The following is a 22,416-nucleotide window of genomic DNA, read 5'->3' on the forward strand; positions in this document are numbered from 1 at the left end:
CCAGTGTTTCTAGATCTTTTTTTCAAGAGAAGTAAACGGTCTGATTTTTGTGAGATTTATTGGTTTTAACTGTTTGCAACTAATCTGATTTTTAGAAATACTAGGTACCATCAAAATACATCTGTGAGCTGGCTTTGCACTTTTAGGCCTCAATGTGCAATCCCAATTTCTCTAGTTCTTCATAAAAGTAAAGAAAGTATCTGGAGAAGGTGTCCTGCTTGAGAGAGATTCAGTGACAACTTAGAAACTATGTCTCATCACCTGAGTTTATTTTTATTAGCTCTATGGAAATGGCTTCAGCTGGTTTGAGCTAGAGTGTCATTAAGTCAGTTAAAAAACAAAATCCTCTACTCCTCCACTCTCCCCAAACTATAGGCCTTTTATTAATCATTTCTCAAATGTATGTTACTGTGGTGGATGCTGTGATGTACCAACCATATTCCTGTTCTGGACTGAAGCACTCATTCCCCTAGCTGCCAGGAGTGCTGGCTTGTCACAGCTCACAGCTGCATCTCTTTGGGGGTTTCAGGCTGAAGGTAGATGCTTCACCAAAAGTGACACCTTCTCCTGCAGGTGGGGGACAGGGGCAGCAGACTGAATTCAGTGACTGGTCAATGCAGGGGTACAAAGGCCTGGATAACTTGTCGCAACTTGGGATAAGTCTGAAAGTCCAACCCAGGTCTAGAGCTCCTCACAGGATTGGCAAGGCCTCTGGTGAGAAGTTTTGTATGTTGGAACTGATGATAGGAGATGCTGTTACAGAACTGTCCTTGACAGGGGCTAGGTGGGCCCTGCTTAACCATCTGAAACAAGATTGAGGGCCATTATTGTAAGGAGCAGTGGGGTTGGAGCGGTAGTGAGGTGGGCCTGAACTTCAGAGAGCTATGGAGATGGTTTCTAGCACACAGTGTTATTGGGGTCCAAGTAGATGATGATTAACAAGAGCATTACAGACTTGATACTATTAAGAGAAATTAGGGATGGATGATCAAGAGGCTGATCCCAATTAACCAAATAAAATGTCACTATCCTTACCCAATTTTTGGACTGAGTCAAGTCTCAGACACAGAAGCCATTGCCTGAAGAAGGTGATTCCCCTGAGGGAAAATGTTGAAGTGCTATGACAAGTGTAAACGTTAAGGAATTTCTCCATTCTCTTTCAAAGGGATGATGGCTATTTACTCAGGTAACCCAATACTGGGGAAACCCCAGGAAAAACCCTAGGAAATATTTCAAACTAATTAAAAACGAAAATACGACACATTGGAAGATGCAGCTGATGTCATGTATAGAGGGAATGTTTTAGCTTTAAATGTTTACATTTGAAAATTAGAAAGGTTTTATTGGAATGGACATACTTGGAAGTTGGTAGCACTCTCCTGTTGTTTCTTGGCCTATGGTTAAGAGCTGTCATGTGGGGGAAGCCTGAAAAGCTGTCCTACGTCTTGGCCAAGAGAGTAAATAAAAACACAATATTACAACCTAGAGTTGTTTCTGATATTAATGCCTTTCTCCAAACTTAAAAAAGGCAGAAATGGTCTTCATCAAATCCTCATTTAGTTCACCAGTCTTTTTTTTTTAATTAAATTTTTTTAACATTTATTGATTTTTGAGACAGCATGAACGGGGGAGGGGCAGAGAGAGAGAGGGAGACACAGAATCAGAAGCAGTCTCCAGGCTCTGAGCCATCAGCCAGAGCCCGACGCGGGGCTTGAACTCACGGACCGCGAGATTGTGACCTGAGCTGAAGTCGGACGCTCAACCGACAGAGCCACCCAGGCGCCCCTAGTTCACCAGTCTTGACAATGAAATGGTTTCTGGCAGATGATCATGGACTACTGCAAATACAATCAAGTATTAGCATCAGTTGTGGTGGCTTTGCCAGACATACTTCTTGCTAGAGCAGATTAACACAGCCTCAGAACTATGTATGCAGCCATCAATATGGTGAATGTCTTTTCATCCTTATCAAGAAAAGGATCAGAATCAGTTTTCATTCATGTGGACTAGATAACAGTATATATTTGTGATCTTGCCACAGGACTGTGCTAACTCTCCTTCCATCTGTTATAATACAGTATGAAGGGACTTAGACTATCTGGACACCATGCAGAACTTCACATCGGTTCCTTATGTTAATAAGTTTATTAGGCAGAATGGGAAATGGGTAGCAAGTACATGGGAAGGCACATGAGTTCCAGGGGTGGAGATAAACCCTATTTGTTGACACTGGGGAATGAAGTCAATATGCAAAGAGAAGCGTAGAAAAGCAGAACCAAAAGGAAGAATAAAGTAGAGGAAGAGGAGGGCTGTGGAGGAAAGAAACAGGAGTATGCCTTGTCTACTCTTGGACTTTCTAATCGTGTGAGTCAGTGAGTCCGTTTGGTCTAGAGCTGGATTGAGTTGAAGTTTTCTCACCTGCAACCATTGATGCTCATGACAGTCTGAAGAAACTCATTGTTGTAGAATTAAAATGAAGACACATTCTGGTATTTTTTTCTTTAGGGCATATGTATCTTAGAGACTTTACAGCATTTTCAAATGATGTGGACCCATATCCCTTTCTCTCCATTTCACCCTGTTACTGAGAAGAGAAAATGAAGCAATCTCCTTTATACAGATCTCATGCTTTCTCATGCTTTCATTTTTATAGACTAGGAGAAATCTCAGTAGAAAACTGGCTCTGATACCTAATTGTTAGAATAATTGCTCTGAAACAATTTTTGCTAACAGTTTAGTAATTATTACCCTATATATAAAAAATTATGGCCTAAGCAATTGAGCAAATCAACTTATTTAATTACATAGGAGTATGCACAGTTTATTTTAGAGGGTTCATCAGCAAGACTTTTTTTTTTTTTTTTTTAATTTCTTTGGTGGCAGGAGTAGAATTTAGTGATTCATCACACGTAAAACCCAGTGTTCATCTCAAAAGTGCCCTCTTAATACCCATCACCCATTTAGCCCATGCCCCCACCCACCTCCCCTCCACCAACAGTCTGTTCTCTGTAGTTGAGTCTCTTATGGTTTACCTCCTTCTGTTTTTTATCTTATTTTTCCTTCCCTTCCCCTGTGTTCATCTATGTTGTGTTTAAGTTACACATATGAATAGAAATCATATGGTATTTGTCTTTCTTTAATTGACTTACTTCACTTAGCACTGATACTAGTTTCATCCATGTTGCAAATGGCAAGATTTCATTCTTTTTGATCACTGAGTAATATTCCATTGTGTGTGTGTATTATATATAATATATATACATTACATACCATTTTTTCTGTATCCATTCATCAGTTGAGACGTGGGCTTTTTTCCATACTTTGGCTATTGTTTACAGTACTGCTGTAAACATTGGGGTGCATGTTCCCTTTTGAATCAGCATTTTTGTATCCTTTGGATAAATACCTAGGAGTGCAATTGTTGGTCGTAGGGTAGGTCTATTTTTAATTTTTTGAGGAACCTCCTTACTGTTTTCCAGAGTAGCTGCACCAGTTTGCTTTCCCACCAACGGTGCAAAAGGGTTCTCTTTTCTCTGCATCCTTGCCAACATCTGTTGTTTCCTGAGTTGCTAATTTTAGCCATTGACAGATGTGAGGTGGTCTCTCACTGTGGTTTTGATTTGTATTTCCCTGATGATGAGTGATATTGAGCATCTTTTCATGTGTCTGTTCGCCATCTGAATGTTGTCTTTGGAAAAGTGTGTATTAATGTCTTCTGCCCATATCTTCACTGGATCATTTGTTTTTTTAGGTGTTGAGTTTGATAAGTTCTTTAGAGATTTTGGATACTAACCCTTTATCTGATATGTTGTTAGCAAATATCTTCTCCCATTCCATCCATTGCCTTGTAGTTTTGTTGATTGTTTCCTTTGCAGTACAGAAGCCTTTTATCTTGATGAGGTTCCAGTAGTTCATCTTTGCTTTTGTTTCCCTTGCTTCTGGAGACACATCTAGTAAGAAGTTCCTGTGGCTGAGGTCAAAGAGGTTGCTGCCTGTTTTCTCCTGTAGGATTTTGGTGGTTTCCTGTCTCACAATTAGGTCTTTCATCCATTTTGAGTTTCCTTTTCTGTATGGGGTAAGAAAGTGGTCCAATTTCATTCTTCTGTTTGCTGCTCTCCAGTTTTTTCCAATGCCATTTTCTGAAGAGACTGTCTTTATTCCATTGGATATTCTTTCCTCCTTTGTCAAAGATTAGTTGGCCATACATTTGTGGGTCCATTTCTGGGTTCTCTATTCTGTTCCATTGGTCTATGTGTCTGTTTTTGTGCCACTTTGCTGTCTTGATGATTAAAACTTTGTAATACAGCTTGAATTCTGGAATTGTGATACTTCCAGCTTTGGTTTTCTTTTTCAACGTTACTTTGGCTCTTAAGGGTCTTTTATGGTTCCATACAAATTTTAGGATTGTTCTAGCCCTGTGAAGAATGCTGGTGTTATTTTGATTAGGGATGGCATTTAATGTGTAGATTGCTTTGGGTAGTATACACATTTTAATGATATTCTTCCAATCCATGAGATATTTTTCCATTCTTAAAGTTAGATGCATTATGAATACTTTATAGAAATTTTTCTCTTTTGTTGAAAAGAGCACTTGGTAATACTTGCTTTAAACGTTTTCTGGGTTAATATTATTGTGGCTAATCTCTAAGGCAATAACCAGTTAGCAGTAACAGTGAGAAAAAGATTCTGTTCACAATAGTAATAAAAGGGAGAAAAAGTCTATGAATAACAATAAAATGAAATGTGGGAATCTCTATGGAGTAAATTATAAAACTCAACTGAGATATAATAGAATTGTGACAATGTAGATATAAAATGTTCTTGAAGGGAAGCAGGATTTATGTGAAAATGTCAATTCTTTCCAAATTTCAGTTTTAATGTAATAAAAATTCTGACAGGATATTTTTTCCTTGAAAATTGCCAAAATATCTTTTTAACATCATGTGAAAGAACATACATATGAGAAGAACAGCACTAAAAAATGCTGAAAAAAAAATATAATGAGGCAGAAGCAACCTTCCCTGGATTCTACTGAAAATGTTAGCATCTCTTATAAAACTATAGCAGTTAGATCTGCATGGTACTGGTAGATAAATGAATCAATAGATAATTTAGAAAAATAACTTGATGCAAATAAGATTTAATGCCTGAAAAGGAGGCAAAACAAATCAATAATAAAGGGTAGGATTATTAATTACATCTAAAATTAGAAAATGTTTTCAAGTTTTCTGTTACTAAATGATCATCTATTTTCTGATGGATTAAAACACTAAATGTCAACAAAACATGAAAATGATAGAAATATAGATGAATGTTATCTGATCCAGGGATGGGAAAGGATTTGTTAGCCTAGAGGCAATGAAAGAGAAGACTAATAGACTTGACTTCTCACATAAAAATGATCTTAAAAAGCCCACATTTTCTCTACTTAAAAATATAAAACAAAACAATACACAGTAAAAGGCATGCAACACATCGGGAAAGCATTTTTAACAAAAAAACCTAAGGTAATATTATATCTGGCGTACAGAGATATATATTAAGACCAAAACTTAGAAAAGGAGGAAAAGAAACTTTTCTAAGAAACATTAAAAAAAAAAAACAACCCTTTAGGGCACCTGGGTGGCTCAGTCGGCTAAGCGTCCGACTTCAGCTCAGGTTACGATCTCACTGTCCGTGAGTTCGAGCCCCGCGTCGGGTTCTGGGCTGATGGCTCAGAGCCTGGAGCCTACTTCTGATTCTGTGTCTCCCTCTCTCTGCCCTTCCCCCATTCATGCTCTGTCTCAAAAATAAATAAACCTTAAAAAAAAATATTAAAAAAACCCTTTAATTTCAAAAAGAATGAAATTAATACAAAAAGAATGAGGTACTGTTTTATGTGTACACAGTCAACTCTTGAACAACATGGGTTTGAACTGTGAGGGTCCACTTACATGTGGATTTTTTTTGGATAAATACAGCACAGTACTGTCAATGTATTTTTCTCATGATTTCCTTACCATTTTCTCTTCTTTTACTTTATTGTAAAACTATAGTATATAATATATACACAAAATAGGTGTTAATCTGTTGTTATCAGTATTATGGTCAACAGTAGGCTGTTAGTCATTACTTTTTTTTTTTTTTTAATGTTTTTCTTACAGTGGGAGAGGGAGGGGGAAAGCTGGGGAGGGGCAGGGGGAGGGGGAAAGCTGGGGAGGGGCAGGGGGAGGGGGAGGGGGAAGCTGGGGAGGGGGAAGCTGGGGAGGGGCAGGGGGAGGGGGAGGGGGAAGCTGGGGAGGGGCAGGGGGAAGCTGGGGAGGGGGAGGGGGAAAGCTGGGGAGGGGGAAAGCTGGGGAGGGGGAAAGCTGGGGAGGGGGAGAGGGAGACACAGAATCCCGAAGCAGGCTCCAGGTTCTGAGCTTTCAGCACAGAGCCCAACGTGGGGCTCGAACTCACAAACCGTGAGATCATGACATAAGCTGAAGTTGAACGCTTAACCGACTGAGCCACCCAGGTGCCAGTGTCATTAACATTATTATTATTATTATTATTATTATTATTATTATTATTATTTTACAGAATAAAAAGTTATGCATAGATTTTCGACTGCATGGAGGGTTGGTACCCCTAACTCTGGCATTGTTCAACTCTAGTTATCAATCAGCAAATGTCTAATGCTTGAGCACACTTGCTCTGAGTATAAATTTGTAATTAACTTCCTATATTAGATTATATATATATGGAAAGCCCCCAAACTACTAATATTGTGTAACTTGGCACCTCGAGTTCTCAGAATCTTTCCTAAGGAAATGATCCAAAGTGCAGAAGAATTATGTGCATCCAGTGAAACAATTTTAAGATCCAATGAATGGGAAATAACTAAGGTAAATTGTTTTGCGTCCATATCATGAGATGATTGGCCATTTAAATTATGCTTATAAAGAAGTTTTATTGCTTGTGTTACAATGAAATGTGAATAAATTAATATGCATATTTAAATACATTAGATAATTTCAGTGATACAATCATGGAAATGCATCAGAACTTAGCTCTGGTAATCTTTTGATAGTTGGATTAGGAATGAATCACAAAAATTCTTCTTTCTGTATAGACCATGGGTACTTGATTGAAAAATAAGCTTTAAAAAAATTGTTTCTTAAGCTATAAACTCATCAGGTATCTATAGCATGGGAATATCTGGAGCTTTCTGTTTGGAGGTCTGGGGTTCTATGACTCCATTGTAGATTTAAGGGGCTTTTTGTCTTAAACCCCAAAATAGCAGCAATAAAAACCAATTTCTGGAGGCATGGTTGAAATGGAGAGGGCTTTAAGAATTGAAGTGGGGTGTGGAGGTGAGAAGAGATGGCCTGAGCTGAGGAAGTGGATGGGATAGAAGGAAGAGTGGTAAGTGCACGTGGGTGCACCTGCCTTGTGCTGCCTCTCAGCACTTGGGAGATCAAGGATCCCAGGGAAAGAAGGCTGGCCTGAAAGCGAAGTTGATATATACAAGTCCATACAGTAAGGAAGGTATAACTCTTGAGCTAAATTTTATGCTTGGTGAACAGAAAGTGGACTCGGAAATATTTTTAGGCTAGGGTTATCCCCAAGTTGATGGGAATGATGCTCACTAGTAATGACACTCCTCTCTTTTCTTATAATCACTACAAATCCTTGCATGGGCTTTAGAATGGGCCATGCTGAGGTAGGGTATACTCCTCCGGGGAGAAGACTGGTGGGCAATAGGGCAGTAGGGTGGGTATTTAACTTCATTGATGTGTGGAAAAGATGTGTCCCTTAAGTTGGGAGGAAAGGTCTCATTGCAGATATACATTTCATTACTTAAAAATCACTTATTTCTGGGACACAAAATTATAAAAAACATCAGATAGCTTGTGAAAAGCAATAGATTCAACATATGTACATAATGGGATAATTCAAATAATAATAATATATGAAGGTGTGGAATAGAAACAAAATATCCCTTCCCATTTCACGCACCGTCTCTCTAAAGGTTACCACTTAGCCTTTTCTCCATCCTATCAGAAAAAATTTTATGCATATACTAGTATGTTTATGCATTTATTCAATAAGTATTCATTGAATGATTTCTCTGTACCAGGCATCACTTTAGTTTTATTGAGTATAGTTGACGTGCAATGTTACGTTAGTTGCTGGTGTAAGACTTAGTAATTTGACAAGTTTATATATCCTATGTTCACCACAAGTATAGTTACTGTCTGTCTCATTACGTTGCTATTAAAATACCATTGACTGTTTTCCTTATGCTCTACTTTTTATTCTCGTGACTTATTCCATAACTGGGAAGACCGTATCTCCCTTTCCCCTTCACCCATTTTGCCCAAACTCTCAACTCCTTCCCCTCTGGCAACGATCAGTCTGTTCTCTGTAGTTCTGATTCTGCCTTTTTTTTTTTTTTTTAATGTTTGTTTATTTTTGAGAGAGAGAGAGAGAGAGAGACAGAGTGTGAGTGGGGGGAAGGGGAGAGAGACAGGGAGACACAAAATCCAAAGCAGGTTCCAGGCTCTGAGCCGTCAGCACAGAGCCCGACATGGGGCTCGAACTCCTGGACTGTGATATCTTGAGCTGAAGTCAGATGCTTAACCGACTCAGCCACCCAGGTGCCCCTGCCTTTTGTTTGTTTATTCATTTTTTATATTCCATTTGTGAGTAGAATCCTATGGTATTTGTTTTTCTCAGTCTGACTTATTTCACTTAGCATAATGTTCCCTAGGTCCATCAAAGTTGTTTCAAGTGGCACAATCATCCTTTTTTATAGCTGTGTAATATTCCGTTGTTTATAAACCACAATTTCTTTACCCATTTGCCTATTTTTTTTTAAGTTTATTTATTTTGAGAGAGAGAGAGAGAGAGAGAGAGAGAGAGAGTGTGTGCATAAGCAGGGGAGGGCAGAGAGAGGAGAGAGAGAATCCAAAGAAATCTGTGCTCACAGTATGGAGCCTGATATGGGTCTGGACCTCCTAAATTGTGAGATTGTGACCTGAGCCTTAATCATGTCTAATGTTTATAACTGACTGAGCCACCCAGGTGTCCTATCCATTTGTCTATTGATGAACATTTAAATTACTTCTGTGTTTTGGTTACTGTATATAATGCTGCTGCAATAAACATAAGGGTGAATGTACCTTTTTGAGTTAGTGTTTTAGTTTTCCCTGGGTAAATAACAAATAGTGGAATTATTGCATCTTATGGTATTTTTATTTTTAATTTTTTGAGGAACCTCCATACTGTTTTCCACAGTGGTTGTACCAATTAAACTCCCACCAACAGTGTACGGAAGTCTGTTTTCTTCATCTCCTTGTTAACACTTGTTTCTCTTCTTCTTGATTTTAGCCATTCTAACAGGTGTAGGGTGATATCTCATTGTGGTTTTGATTTGCATTTCCCTGATGATTAGTGATGTTGAGCATCTTTTAATGTGTCTCTTATCCATCTGTATGTCTTTGGAAAAATGTCTACTTAGGTCTTCTGCCTGTTTTAAAATTGGATTGTTTGTTTTTTTGGTGTTGAGTTATATGCTTTTTTTTAAAAAAAAAGGTTTATTTATTTTTAAGAGAGAGTGCATGAGTTGGGGAGGTGCAGAGAGAGAGGGAGACAGAGGATCTGAAACGGACTCAGTGCTGACAGCAGAGAGCCCAATGTGGGGCTCAAACTCACCAACTTTGAGATCATGACCTGAGCCAAAGTCGGATGCTTAACTGACTAAGCCACTGAGGTGCCCTTGTATGATTTCTTCATATATTTTGGATATTAAACCCTTATTGGGTATATTATTTTCAAATATCTTCCATTCATCAGGTTGTCTTTTATTTTTTTGGGTGGGTTACTTTGCTGTGCAAAAGCAGTTTATTTTGATGTAGTCCCAATAGTTTATTTTTGCTTTTGTTTCCCTTGCCTTAGGAGTTGTATCTAGAAATATGTTGCTATGGCTGATGTAAGAGAAAATAGTGCCTATGTTATCTTTGAGGATTTTTAGGTTTCAGGTCTCACGTTTAGGTCTTTAATCCATTTTCAGTATGTGTGTGTATGGTGTTAGAAGGTAGTCCAGTTTCATTTTTTCAGATGGATCCATCCAGTTTTCCCAGCACAATTTATTGAAAAGACCATCTTTTCCCCATTGTATATTCTTGCCTCCTTTGTCCTAGATTGACCATATAAATATGTGTTTATTTCTGAGGTCTTTATCCTGTTCTACTGAACTATGTGCCTATTTTTGTACCAGTACCATACTGTTCTGCTTCCTACAGCTTTGTAGTATATCTTGAAATCTGCAATTGTGATACCTCCATCTTTATTCTTTCTCAGGATTGTTTTGGCTATTCAGGGTCTTCTGTGGTTCCATACAAGTTTTAGTACTATTTATTCTAGTTTTGCAAAACATGCTGCTGCTATTTTGATAGGGATTGCATTGAATCTATAGGTAGCTTTGAGTAATATGGACATTTGATCATATTCTTCCAATGCATGAACACAGACTATCTTTCCATTGGTGTCCTCTTCAATTTCTTTCATCAGTATTTTTTTTTGAACTTTATTTCAAGAGAGAAAGAGAACATGAGTCGGGGAGGGGAAGGGAGAGAGGAAGACACAGAATCCGACGCCGTCTCCAGGCTCTGAGCTGTCAGCACAGACCCCACCACAGCCCGACGTGGGGCTTGAACTCACTAGCCATGAGATCATGACCTGAGCTGAAGTCAGACGCCCAACCGACTGAGCCACCCATGTGCCCCTTTCATCAGTATTTTAAAGTTTTCAGGATAAAAGTCTTTGACCTCTTTGTTTTTTCCTAGATATTTTTGTCTTTGTGGTACAATTGTAAATGGTGTTTTTAAAATTTCTGAGATTTCCTTGTTAGTGTATAGAAATGTTAGTTCTGGATATAATTTTTGTGTCCTGCCACTTTACTGAATTTTTAAAATTAAGCCTAGTAGTTTTTTTGTGGAATCTTGATGATTGTTCATACATACTATCGTGTCCTCTTTGAATAGTTACCATTTAACTTTTTTTTTTTTTTTTTTTTTACCACCATGGATACTTATTTTTTTCTTGTCTGATTGCTGTGGCTAGCACTTCTAGTTCCATGTTGAATAAAAAGTGGTGAGAATGAACATCCTTGTCTTGTTCCTGATATTAGAGGGAAATCTTTCAGTTTTTCCCATTGAGGGTGATGCTAGCTATGGATTTTTCATATATGGCCTTTATTATCTTGAGGTACTTTTCCTCTAAACCTATTTTGTTGAATTTTTTTTTTTTTTTAAATCACGAATGGGTGTTCAATCTTGTCAGGTACTTACAAGTTTAAGGTATATGATGTGTTTTGATATTTGTATATATTGTGAAATACCACAAGTTTGGTTAACAGCCATTACCTCATATAGTTACAAGTATTCTTTTGTTTGTGATGAGAACTTTTAAGATTGACTTTCTTACCAACTTTCAAATACATAATACAGTATTATAAACCATAGTCATCATATTGTACATTACACCTCCATAAATTATTCATCTTGTAACTGGAAGTTTGTACTGTTTGACCACCCTCACCCAGTTCCCCCAACTCTCTGGACTTCTGGAAACCATCAATCTCATTTCTGTTTCTATGAGTTTGATTTTTTTTTTTTTTTTTTTTTTTTTAGATTCCGCATGTAAGTGAGATTGTACGGTATACATCTTTCTCTGTCTGACTTATTTCACTTAACATGGATGGACCTTGAGGGCATTATGCTATCAGAAATAGCAGGGTATTTTTCCTTATGGCTGAATATTATTCGTGTGTGTGTGAGAGAGAGAGAATATATAAATTACGTTTTTTTTTAATTTTTTTTTTTAACGTTTATTTTTGAGACAGAGACCGAGCATGAACGGGGGAGGGGCAGACAGAGAGGGAGACACAGAATTGGAAGCAGGCTCCAGGCTCTGAGCCATCAGCCCAGAGCCTGACGCGGGGCTCGAACTCACGGTCCGTGAGATCATGACCTGAGCTGAAGTCGGACACTCAACCGAGCGAGCCACCCAGGCGCCCCAAAATTACATTTTTTTTTTATTCATTCAACTCCGAGATATTTGGCTTGGGAAACTTGAAAGACGAGGTTGCAGTTTACTCAGATAGGAAGATAGGAAGATGATGAGAGGAACAGATTGGAGGAAGTGTGCTGAAACTGGGTGCTTCGGTTTGGGTCAATTTGAGAGACACCTATTGGGCAATCAAGTTGAAATGTGGAATAGACGGTTATATATACACATCTTGAAGCCAGAACTTTAAAATAAATGTGAGAGTCAGCATGGATATGGTTTTATCTATAGTATACATGTGTAGTATACATTTGCCAAAAAACTTTTAGAAATTCAAATTTGATATATAATGAGATTAGTATAATGTGCCAAAGGAACAAAAAATTTTAGAATAACAGAAAAGTTTGCAGACTTCAATACTCTATTAAAGGCCTAAACCAGGAAAAGAAGTAAGAACCCCTGAAAATGGTTATCATGGAGACTTCACCATTCCAGGAATGATAAGCCGAGTGGAACTGATTGTGACCTGGAGCCCTGTAGAAAGGATGGGATGGCAGCCAAAGCAGACTTTGTCCCTAGGGCTTTGAGAAGCCACCTCCTGTAAAGGAAAGGAATCAGATATCTTCTCAGAGAACCACCACCAAATTCACAATACACTCAGCTTTCCTTTGTCTAGTCTATTCTTTTTCTGAGTCTGATGTCCAGGATGTTTCCCACAGGAAAAGGTTAATAGGAGATCAAGATGGGTGGGATGATAGAAGAATGGAGGTGGGGCGTTGGCTCCATGGGCTAGAAGGGGAACAAGCAGGAATATGGGTAGCTGAGAAAGAACTATATAGAAGAAAAGGTACCTTTGGTAGAAGGAGGTGATCAAAAGGGTAAGAACAGAGTGATGTTAAATGATGGATTGAAGAGACCTTAATTTATCTTTCTGTCCTTCCCAATTCCCACTAAATTGATAGTAAAGTAACTATAACCATACCATTTTAGAGAATGGGAGAAGAGGCAACAATGGTTTGGAGATGTCAATAAATTCTTGAAAGACTGGAAGGAGAACAGAAGATGGAAACCAAGTGCTGCTGATGGGAATTTAGACCTGTTCAGGATTTAATAGCAAGAGGTACCATGGAGGATTAGGTTGAGTCATGGGACCAAAAACAGGGTGATAAGGCTACCTGAATCTTCTATGTCCTATAGTCTGCCTCCACACTCCCTATCCCCTGCCTCACCCAAAAAGCCAGACTTAAACTCCAGAGAATTTAAAATGGAGAGGGTCTGGTTTAATGGACAGCAGGTAATTAACTGTATTTATAGTTGCTGTTATATGTGTGTGTGTGTGTGTGTGTGTGTGTGTGTATATATATATACTATATAGTATACAATATATACAGTGTACACAGTAGTGATTTTTGTCTCTTTTATCATGGTCTTCCCCAAACTTTTTTTTAAGGCATTTATATTCAATTTTCTTTTTAAAAAATGCTTGTTGTTTTATTTATTTAGAGTAGCGGAGGGGTGTATATAGAGAGAGAATTCTAAGCAGGCTCTTCACTGTCAGTGCAGAGCCCAATGTGGGGCTTGAACCCACAAACCTTGAGACCATGACCTGAGCCAAACACAAGAGACATTTAACTCAACAGAGCCACACAGGTGCCCCTCAATTTTCTTTTTTTTTTAATCATTTTTTAAAATTCAAGTTAGTTAACATACAGTGTAGTATTGGTTTTAGGAGTAGAACCCAGTAATTCATCACTTACATATAACACCCAGTGCTTGTCCCAACAAGTGCCCTCCTTAATGGCCATCACCCATTTAGCCCATCCTCCACCCATTTTTGTGTGTTCTTTGTATTTAAGAGTCTGTAATGGTTTGCCTCTCTCTGTTTTTTGTCTTTATTTTCCTTCCCTCCCCCTATGTTCACCTGTTGTGTTTCTTAAATTCCACATGAATGGAATCATACAGTATTAGTCTTTCTCTGCCCAACTTATTTTGCTTAGCATAATACACTAGTTCCATCCACATCCTTGCAAATGACAAGATTTCATTCTTTTGATCTCCGAGTAGTATTCCATTGTGTAGATATATACCACTTCTTAATCTGTTCATCAGTTGATGGACATTTGGGGGTCTTTCCATAATTTTGCTACTGTTGATAACACTGCTGTAAACATTGGGGTGCTTGTGCCTCTTTGAATCAGCATTTTTGTATCCTTCGGATAAATACGTAGGAGGCAATTGCTGGGTCATAGGGTAGGTCTATTTTGAATTTTTTGAGGAACCTCCATACTTTTTCCAGAGTGGCTGAACCAGCTTGCATTCCCACCAGCAGTGTAAAAGTTCCTCTCTTTCTCTGCATCCTCACCAGCATCTGTTGTTTCCTGAGTTATTAATTTTAGCTATTCTGACAGGTGTGAGATTTGTATCTCCCTGATGATGAGTGATGTTGAGCGTTTTTTCATGTGTCTGTTAGCCATCTGGATGTCTTTGGAAAAGTGTCTATTCATATCTTCTGCCCATTTCTTCACTGTATTATTTGTTTTTCTGGGTGTTAATTTTGAGAAGTTCTTTATAGATTTTGGATACTAACTCTTTATCCAATGTCATTTGCAAATATCTTCTCCTATTCTGTTAGTTGCATTGTAGTTTTGCTGATTGTTTCCCTCACCGTGCAGAAGCTTTTCATCTTGATGAGGTCCCAATAGTTCATTTTTGCTTTTATTTCCTTTGCCTCCAGAGACAGGTCAGGTAAGAAGTTGCCACAGCTGAGGTCACAGGTTGCTGCTTGTTTTCTCCTCTAGGATTTTCATGGTTTCCTCACATTTAGCTCTTCATCCACTTTGAGTTTATTTTGTTTATGGTATAAGAAAGTAGTCCAGTTTCATTCTGCATGTCACTCTATTTTCCCAACACCATTTGCTGAAAAGACTGTCTTTTTTCCACTGGATGTTTTTTCTGCTTCCTCCAAGATTAGTTGGCTATACATTTGTGGGTCCCATTCTGGGTTCTCTATTCTCTTCCATTGACGTATGTCTGTTTTTGTGCCAATACCATACTGTCTTGATGATTAAAACTTTGTAATACAGCTTGAAGTCTGGAATTGTGATTCCAGCTCCAGCTTTGGTTTTCTTTTTCAGCATTTCTTTGAATATTCAGGGTCTTTCCTGGTTTCATAAAAATTTTAGGATTGTTTATTCTAGCTCTGTGAAGAATGCTGGTGTTATTTTGGTAGGGATTGCATTGAATGTATAGATTGCTTTGGGTAGTATTGGCATTTTAACAATATTTATTCTTGCAATCCATGAGCATGGAATGTTTTTCCATTTTGTTGTGTCTTCTTCAATGTCTTTCATAAGCTTTCTATAGTTTTCAGCATACATCTCTTTTCTCTCCTTGGTTAGGTTTACTCCTAGGTTATCTTACGGTTTTTGGTACTACTGTAAATGGGATCAATTCCTTCATTTCTCTTTCTACTGCTTCATTATTGGTGTATAGTAATGCAACCAATTTCTGTGCATTCATTTTTATATCCTGCAACTTTGCTGAACTCATGTATTAGTTCTAGCAGTTTTTTGGTGGACTCTTTAGGGTTGGGTTTTTTTTTTTTTTTTTAACGTAGAGTATCAGGTCATCTATGAAGAGTGGAAGTTTGACTTCTTCCTTGCCAATTTGTTTGCCTTTTATCTCTTTTTGTTGTCTGATTGCTGAGGCTAGGATTTCCAGTACTATGTTGGACAGTAGTGGTGACAGTGGACATCCCTCTCCTGTTGCTGACCTTTGGGGGAGAGCTCTTAGTTTTTTCCCATTGAGGATGACATTAGCTGCGAGCCTTTCATATATGGCTTTTATGATGTTGAGATATGTTCCTTCTACCCCTACTTTCTTAAGGGTTTTTATCAAGAAAGAGTGCTCTATTTTGTCCAATGCTTTTTCTTCATCTATATTGACAGGATCATATGGTTCTTATCCTTTCTTTTATTAATATGGTATATCACATTGATTTTGCAAATGTTGAACCAGCCATGCAGCCCAGGAATAAATCCTACTTGATCATGGTGAATAATTCTTTTAGTGTATTGTTGAATTTGATTTGCTAGTATATTGTTGAGAATTTTTGCATCCAGGTTCATCCGGAATATTGTTCTGTAACTCTGCTTTTTAGGGGGGTCTTCACCTGGTTTTGGAATCAAGGTAATGCCTCATAGAGTAAGTTTAGAAGCTTTCCTTCCAATTCTCATTTTTGGAACAGCTTCAGAAGAATAGGTATTAACTGTGCTTTAAAGGTCTGGTAGAATTCCCCTGGGAAGCCATCTGGCCCAGGGCTCTTATTTGTTAGATTTTTGATAACTGATTCAATTTCTTTGCTGGTTATGGGTCTACTCAAAGTTTCTATTCCTGTTTGTGTTTTGGTAGTGTGTATCTAGGAATTTGTCCATTTCTTCCAGATTGTCCAGTTTGTTGACATATACTGTTTCATAGTATTGTCTAATAATTGTATTTCTGTGGTGTTGGTTGTGATCTTTCATTAATGATTTTATCTATTTGGGTCCTCTCTCTTTTTGAGAAGTCTGGCCAGGGGTTTATCAATTTTGATTATTCTTTCACAAAACCAGCTTTTAGTTTCATTTATCTGTTTTACTGTTTTTGGCTTTTGTTTTTTTGATTTGTTTATCATTTACTTCTCATTTGTTTATTTTTAGACAGCGAGTGGGGGAGGGGCAGAGAGAGAGGGAGACACAGAATCTGAAACAGGCTCAAGGCTCTGAGCTGTCAGCACAGAGCCCGAAGTGGGGCTTGAACCCACAAACCGTGAGATCATGACCTGAGCCGAAGTTGGAGACTTAACCAACTGAGCCACCCAGGTGCCCTGTACTACTCTAATCTTTATTTCCCTTTTCTGCTGGTTTTGGGCTTGATATGTGACTCCGTTTCTAGCTCCTTTAGGTTGTAAGGTTACATGTGTATATGGAACCTTTTTTGCTTCTTGAGCTAGGCCTGAATCCCAGAGATAGCCTTGTATCCCAAAGGGTTTAGACTGTCCGGTTTTCATTTTGTTGGCTTTCATGTTTTCTTTCTTTTTTTATTTTTAATTTCTTCTTTAATTTCCTTGTTAACCCATTCATTTTTCAGTAATAGGTTCTTTAACCTCCATCTTTGAGGGCTTTCCAAATTTTTTCTTGTGGTTGATTTCAAGTTTCATAGTGTTGTAATCTGAAAATATGCATGCTATGATCTTGATCGTTTTATGCCTGTGGAAGGCTGATTTGTGGTCCCGTATGTGATTTATTCTGGAGAATGTTCCATGTGAACTTGAAGGATCTGTATTCTGCTTTAGGATGAAATGTTCTGACTATATCTTTTAAGTCCATCTGGTCCAGTGTGTCATTCAAAGCCATTGTTTCCTTGTTGATTTTCTGTTTAGGTGATCTGTCCATTGTTGTAAGTGGAGTATTAAAGTCTCCTACTGTAATGGTATTATTATCAATGAATTTGTTTGTGATTGATTTATATGCATCTTGGTTGGGGGCATAAATATTTTTAATTGTTAGATCTTCTTGATGGATAGACTCTTTAATTGTGATATAATGTCCTGCTTTGTCTTTTGTTATGGTCTTTGTTTTAAAATCTAGCTTGTCTGATATAGGTATGGGCACTCTGGCTTTCTTTTGACCTCTATTAGCATGATAGATGGTTCTCCATCCCCTCACTTTCAATGAATCTCCTGTAGGCAGCAAATAGATGGATCTTGTTGTGGTTTTTGTTTTTGTTCTTTTTTTAAATCCATTCTGTTATCCTGTGTCTTTTGATTGGAGCATGTAGTCCATTTACATTCAGTGTGATTTTTGAAACATGAGAATTTAGTGACATTGTGTTACCTGTAGAGTTGGAATTTCTGGTGATGTTCTCTGGTCCTTTGTAGTCTTTGCTGCTTTATACTCAAAGGGTCCCCCCCCCCCCCCCCATTAAAATTTCTTGCAGGGTCTGATTAGTGGTCACAAACTCCTTTAGTTTTTGTTTGTCTGGGAAAGTCTTAATCTCTCCTGTTCTGATGACAGCCTCCCTGGATAAAGAATTCTTGGCTGCATATTTTCTATTTAGCACATTGAATATTTCCTGTCACTCCCTTCTGGCCTGCCAAGTTTCCATGGACAGGTCTGCTATTAACCTTATGTGTCTACCTTTGTAGGTTAAGGACCTTTTGTTCCTAGCTGCTTTCAGAATTCTCTTTATCTTTGTATTCTGCAAGTTTCACTATGATATGTTGTCATGTTGACCTGTTTTTGTTGATTTTGAAGGGAGTTCTTTGTGCCTCTTGGACTGGGATGATTCTTTCCTTCCCCCAGGTTAGGGAGGTTCTCAGCTATAATTTTTTCAAATAAACCTTGTGACCTTTTTTCTTGCTCTTCACCTGGGACTCCTATGATACAGATACCGTTTTGTTTCATGGAGTCACTTAGTTCTCTAAGTCTCCCCTTGTGATCTAGTAATCTACTTTCCCTCTTTTTTCCAGCTTCATTATTTCCCATAATTTAATTTTCTATTTCACCTTTTCTCTCTTCTGCTTCTTCAGTCCTTGCAGTTACTATATCTAGCTTATTTTGCATCTTAGTTACAACATTTTAAAATTCATCCTGACCAGTTCTTTGATCTCTGGTGTCTTCTATGCTTTTTGTTCAAGCTCAGGTAGTAGTATTATGACTGTTACTCTGAATTCTTGTTCAGATATATTGTTTATATCTGTTTTGGGCAAGTCCCTGGCTGTGATTTATTCCTGACCTTTCTTTTGGGGAGAATTGCTGTGTCTTGTCATTTTGGCTCAGTTTCTGTCTTTTGTATATTTTAAAAGCTTGTTATGCGTCCTGCATCTGAGAGTACTTCTGTATTAAAAAGGGGTCATCCACTGTCTAGGGCCTGGCACTTCAAGAAGTGTTTCTGGTATATGCTGTTAAACCTTGCTGTTGCATTTTAGCTGTTCTTTCCCACTGGCCAGTCCTCTGCAGAGCTCCTCCTTGCTTGCAGTAGTGAAGTGTTTGGACCTAAGTGTGCTGTGCTGTGATTTGATTGTTGAAGTAACACTGGAAAAAAGGAAAAAGGGGTGAACTCTGATCTCATAAAAAGAGGGACAGAAAGGGGACAAAAGAAAAGCAAATAGAGAATCATAAAACTATAAGACTTATTCCAAGGAAAAAGGAGAATAAAGAAAAACAAGGAAGAGAAAAAAAAAAGAATAAAAAAGCCTGATTCAGAAAGAAAAAAAGATAAAAGGTAAAATGAAATGACAAAAAAACAAATCAGAAACTATGAGCCTGATTCCACAAGAAAGGGAAAAAAAAGGAAAAAGTTGTCTGTTCGTGTCTGGGTGGTGCTGGCTGTGCTGGTCTGGGAAAGAGGCTGGCTGTGTAGGCTCAGAGGCAGTCTTGCCCTAGTAAATAAGCAGTTGCCAGGGATAGAGGGGCAGGGTTTGGTGTAAGTATGTCCTACCCCCTTGGGGCCCACTGTGCTGTTTTCTGGAGTCTCACTTTGCTGGTGTGGGGGGAATAATGGCATCACTCCAATCTCTCATCCCCAGGCTGGGGATCTCAACCCCAGCTGCTCAGGCAGTCCTCGCAGAATAGCAAGCGCTGTCAGTTCACCCTGTGGCACAACTATCCTGCACCGTCTCGTTGGTGCACATGGCTAGGATTTAAAATCTAAGATCTTAAAGGACCTGCCACTTGCTACATGGCTGGGATTCAAAACCCACCCTTAAAAGACCCTGCATGGTGTGGATCCACTCACCTCCTCTGGATAGAGCCTCTCCACCCCGTTGATGAAGGCCTTTAGGTGGTGCCTGCAGGGTCTTTTGTCCTTGGGGAGGCAATAAACTCTCTTCCAAAAGTACTCCAGAAAGGGGATTGTTCTCTCCTAGTGTATCCCGGAGATTGCTACACCACACTATGCTCTCCCTCCCCCTCCCCAGGAGCGTGCTTCTCTGGAGAAAGTTGGGTATTTCCAGAATCCCCAAGTTTGACCTCCACACACTGTTCATAAAAACTGGGACACCCAGTACTTATTGCTCTCCAGTTTGTTGTCCAGAGAGGTTTCCCTCTGTGCTAACTCAGTGTCCCACTATCTTAACCCCCAACCCACCCCCCCCCCCCCCGCCCCGCTCTTTCTCCCTTTTGTTTCTCCATGGAAGGAGTTTACTTCCCTCCAGGGGTCCTTGGTTTTTTTTCTCCCCCCAACTCACATCCATGCACCTCACTCCTGCCAACCTGTCTCCCTCCAACTATGGAGAACCTTCTGCCACTCCACAGATTGATTTCTTGGGTGTTCCAAGTAATCTGACCTCAATCCAGCTGTGTTTGAGGGATGTGGGAAGTCAGGATCCCCCTCCTTCTCTGCTATCTTAACTACTTCAAGCATTTATACTCAATTTTCTTTACTTTTGTCCTTTCTATACTTTGTTTTCTTAACTGAGCTTTTCATAGGAACTATTTTTATCTTAGGCTTCTTCCTTGAGAGACTCCTTCACAGAAGGGGTCTTTTGATTAGCATTTTCATGGGATAGAAATAATCCACACTCTGTGTCCACTAACTTCTCTCCAAACCTCCTTTCACATCAATTTTTCCCATATAGTTGCTTACAGGTCCCTTACCATCTGGCCAAACCATCAGCTATTTCCCATGAATTGGGAATTTTCATACCTCAGACCATCTTCCAATCTTGACCAGTATGGTAACATGGTCCTGGAAATTCTGATTTACTTATATATTTCAGAGCTCTCTGTAAATCAGGGGAAAGTACTTTTCTTCATCAACTTAACATAGGGACCTCCTTATGAGGTCATAAGGGTGTGTTAATGGCAACATGGCAGAGCAGTGTGAGTAAGTACACTAGGAATGGAAAGCAAACTCCTACATTTTATGCCTTAACATCTATTCGAATTCAATCCCATTTATGCTTCTTACTTTTGATTATAGAATCCTACTGGGCGCTCTACTCTTTATGGTTTAGGGGATTAGCTAATACCTAACTCAGGAGGGGTCACTCTAGTTGCATATTAATTTGATGTCCCGTGGTCAAGCACTGATTCTCTCCCAAGGTCTGGTAGCTACTCAAAAGTTTTAATCAAAAGCATACTTACTTGATAAAACTCTATGGGATTTTGCTGTGATTGTTCTACTGGTACTTGTTACAATCTTCACACAGTGTCCTGGTAGACTATGCACATTTGAGAACTGTTGAATTTGCTAGGCCAAAGTTCACTTGCTCTGCAACTGGATGGCTAGAGAGCCTTCTCTTGCCTGAGCCCACTCATTGATGACTCAGTAAGTGTAGCCCATCCAAATATGGTATATATTTTACATATAATACAAGTGGGGCACAAAAATTGATCAGTGATGCATTGGTGACATTAACATACAGCAATTTGTCTTATATATTACAGATGATAGCCTAGTATGGCTCAGACCATTGGACTCCTAGGAACTTAGCCCCTGAATTGGATTTATTTCTCATCTGCTAGCATGCATGTATCTGGGTACCTGATACTTCTCACCAGGTCCAATCAGCATGAGATCATCAGTGTACTAGACCATCGGAATGTCATGTGGGATTGTAAAGCAATTTTGGAGGATGAAATAGCACTGTGTCAGTTTTGAAAATTAGGTTAAAGGGGCTTTGATCTATCATTATGAAGAGACCACATTTGGAACAGGATCGCCAATTAAAGTCCTCACCTGTTTTAGTTTGCAATGATTCAGTGCTGTCTTCCAAGATCCAGTGGTCTTCTGGCATAGACCAGGTGGTGAGTCAAATGGCTCTCTAATATAAATCACCAATTCTGTATTTCTAAGTTATTCCTGATAACATTAAACTCATAATTTTTCATAAGGAGATCTATATGGTATTACTTTTGATAGTATTTTGATAAGGATTGGGGACCAGGGGCTTCCACTTTGCCTCTTTTAGCATAATAATTCTTACTCAATGGGTCAGGAAGCTAATGTGGATGTTCTGTCAGTTACTGAGTATATCTATTCAACGATATGCCTAGAAACTAGAAAAATATCTCTGTGATAGGTCCAGCATTCCATTGGACTATGTGGGGACTTAAGTCATAACTGTATTTGCTACATGACTTTCATAAACTCCTACCATGATCTCAGTATTGCACTAAGTAAGTTCTAGGTTCACAGGGTTAGCCTTCGGTCAGAACCAGTGGATGGGAAGACTCAGCTTCATAAAGGTGTCAGTAATGACCCATATATAGGTGACCATACTGATGGTTAAAGGTTCTCCATTGCAGTGCCAGTAAATCCTGTTGGTTCAATTGTCTATCAACATGGAAAAATGGATTTTGACCCTTAGCTAACATAACGCACAAAAGCAAATTCCAGGTG

General features: G+C 38.8%; 1 long non-coding RNA gene across 2 annotated transcripts; it reads right to left on the reverse strand.

Moving 5' to 3' along the window:
- Positions 1 to 1,716: 1,716 nt before the first annotated feature.
- On the reverse strand, positions 1,717 to 20,791 carry LOC122217482. 2 transcript variants are annotated; one of them, XR_006201525.1, is made up of 4 exons: positions 20,719 to 20,791; positions 19,810 to 19,878; positions 2,419 to 2,584; positions 1,717 to 1,838 (listed from the first exon to the last, which is right to left on the reverse strand). It is a non-coding gene; the product is annotated as an uncharacterized LOC122217482 (long non-coding RNA). The 2 variants fall into 2 exon arrangements; XR_006201526.1 differs by having other exon boundaries at positions 1,717 to 1,964.
- Positions 20,792 to 22,416: the final 1,625 nt, after the last annotated feature.

Source organism: Panthera leo, chromosome B1, assembly GCF_018350215.1.
Source record: "Panthera leo isolate Ple1 chromosome B1, P.leo_Ple1_pat1.1, whole genome shotgun sequence".
In the NCBI taxonomy this organism is placed as follows: Eukaryota; Metazoa; Chordata; class Mammalia; order Carnivora; family Felidae; genus Panthera; species Panthera leo.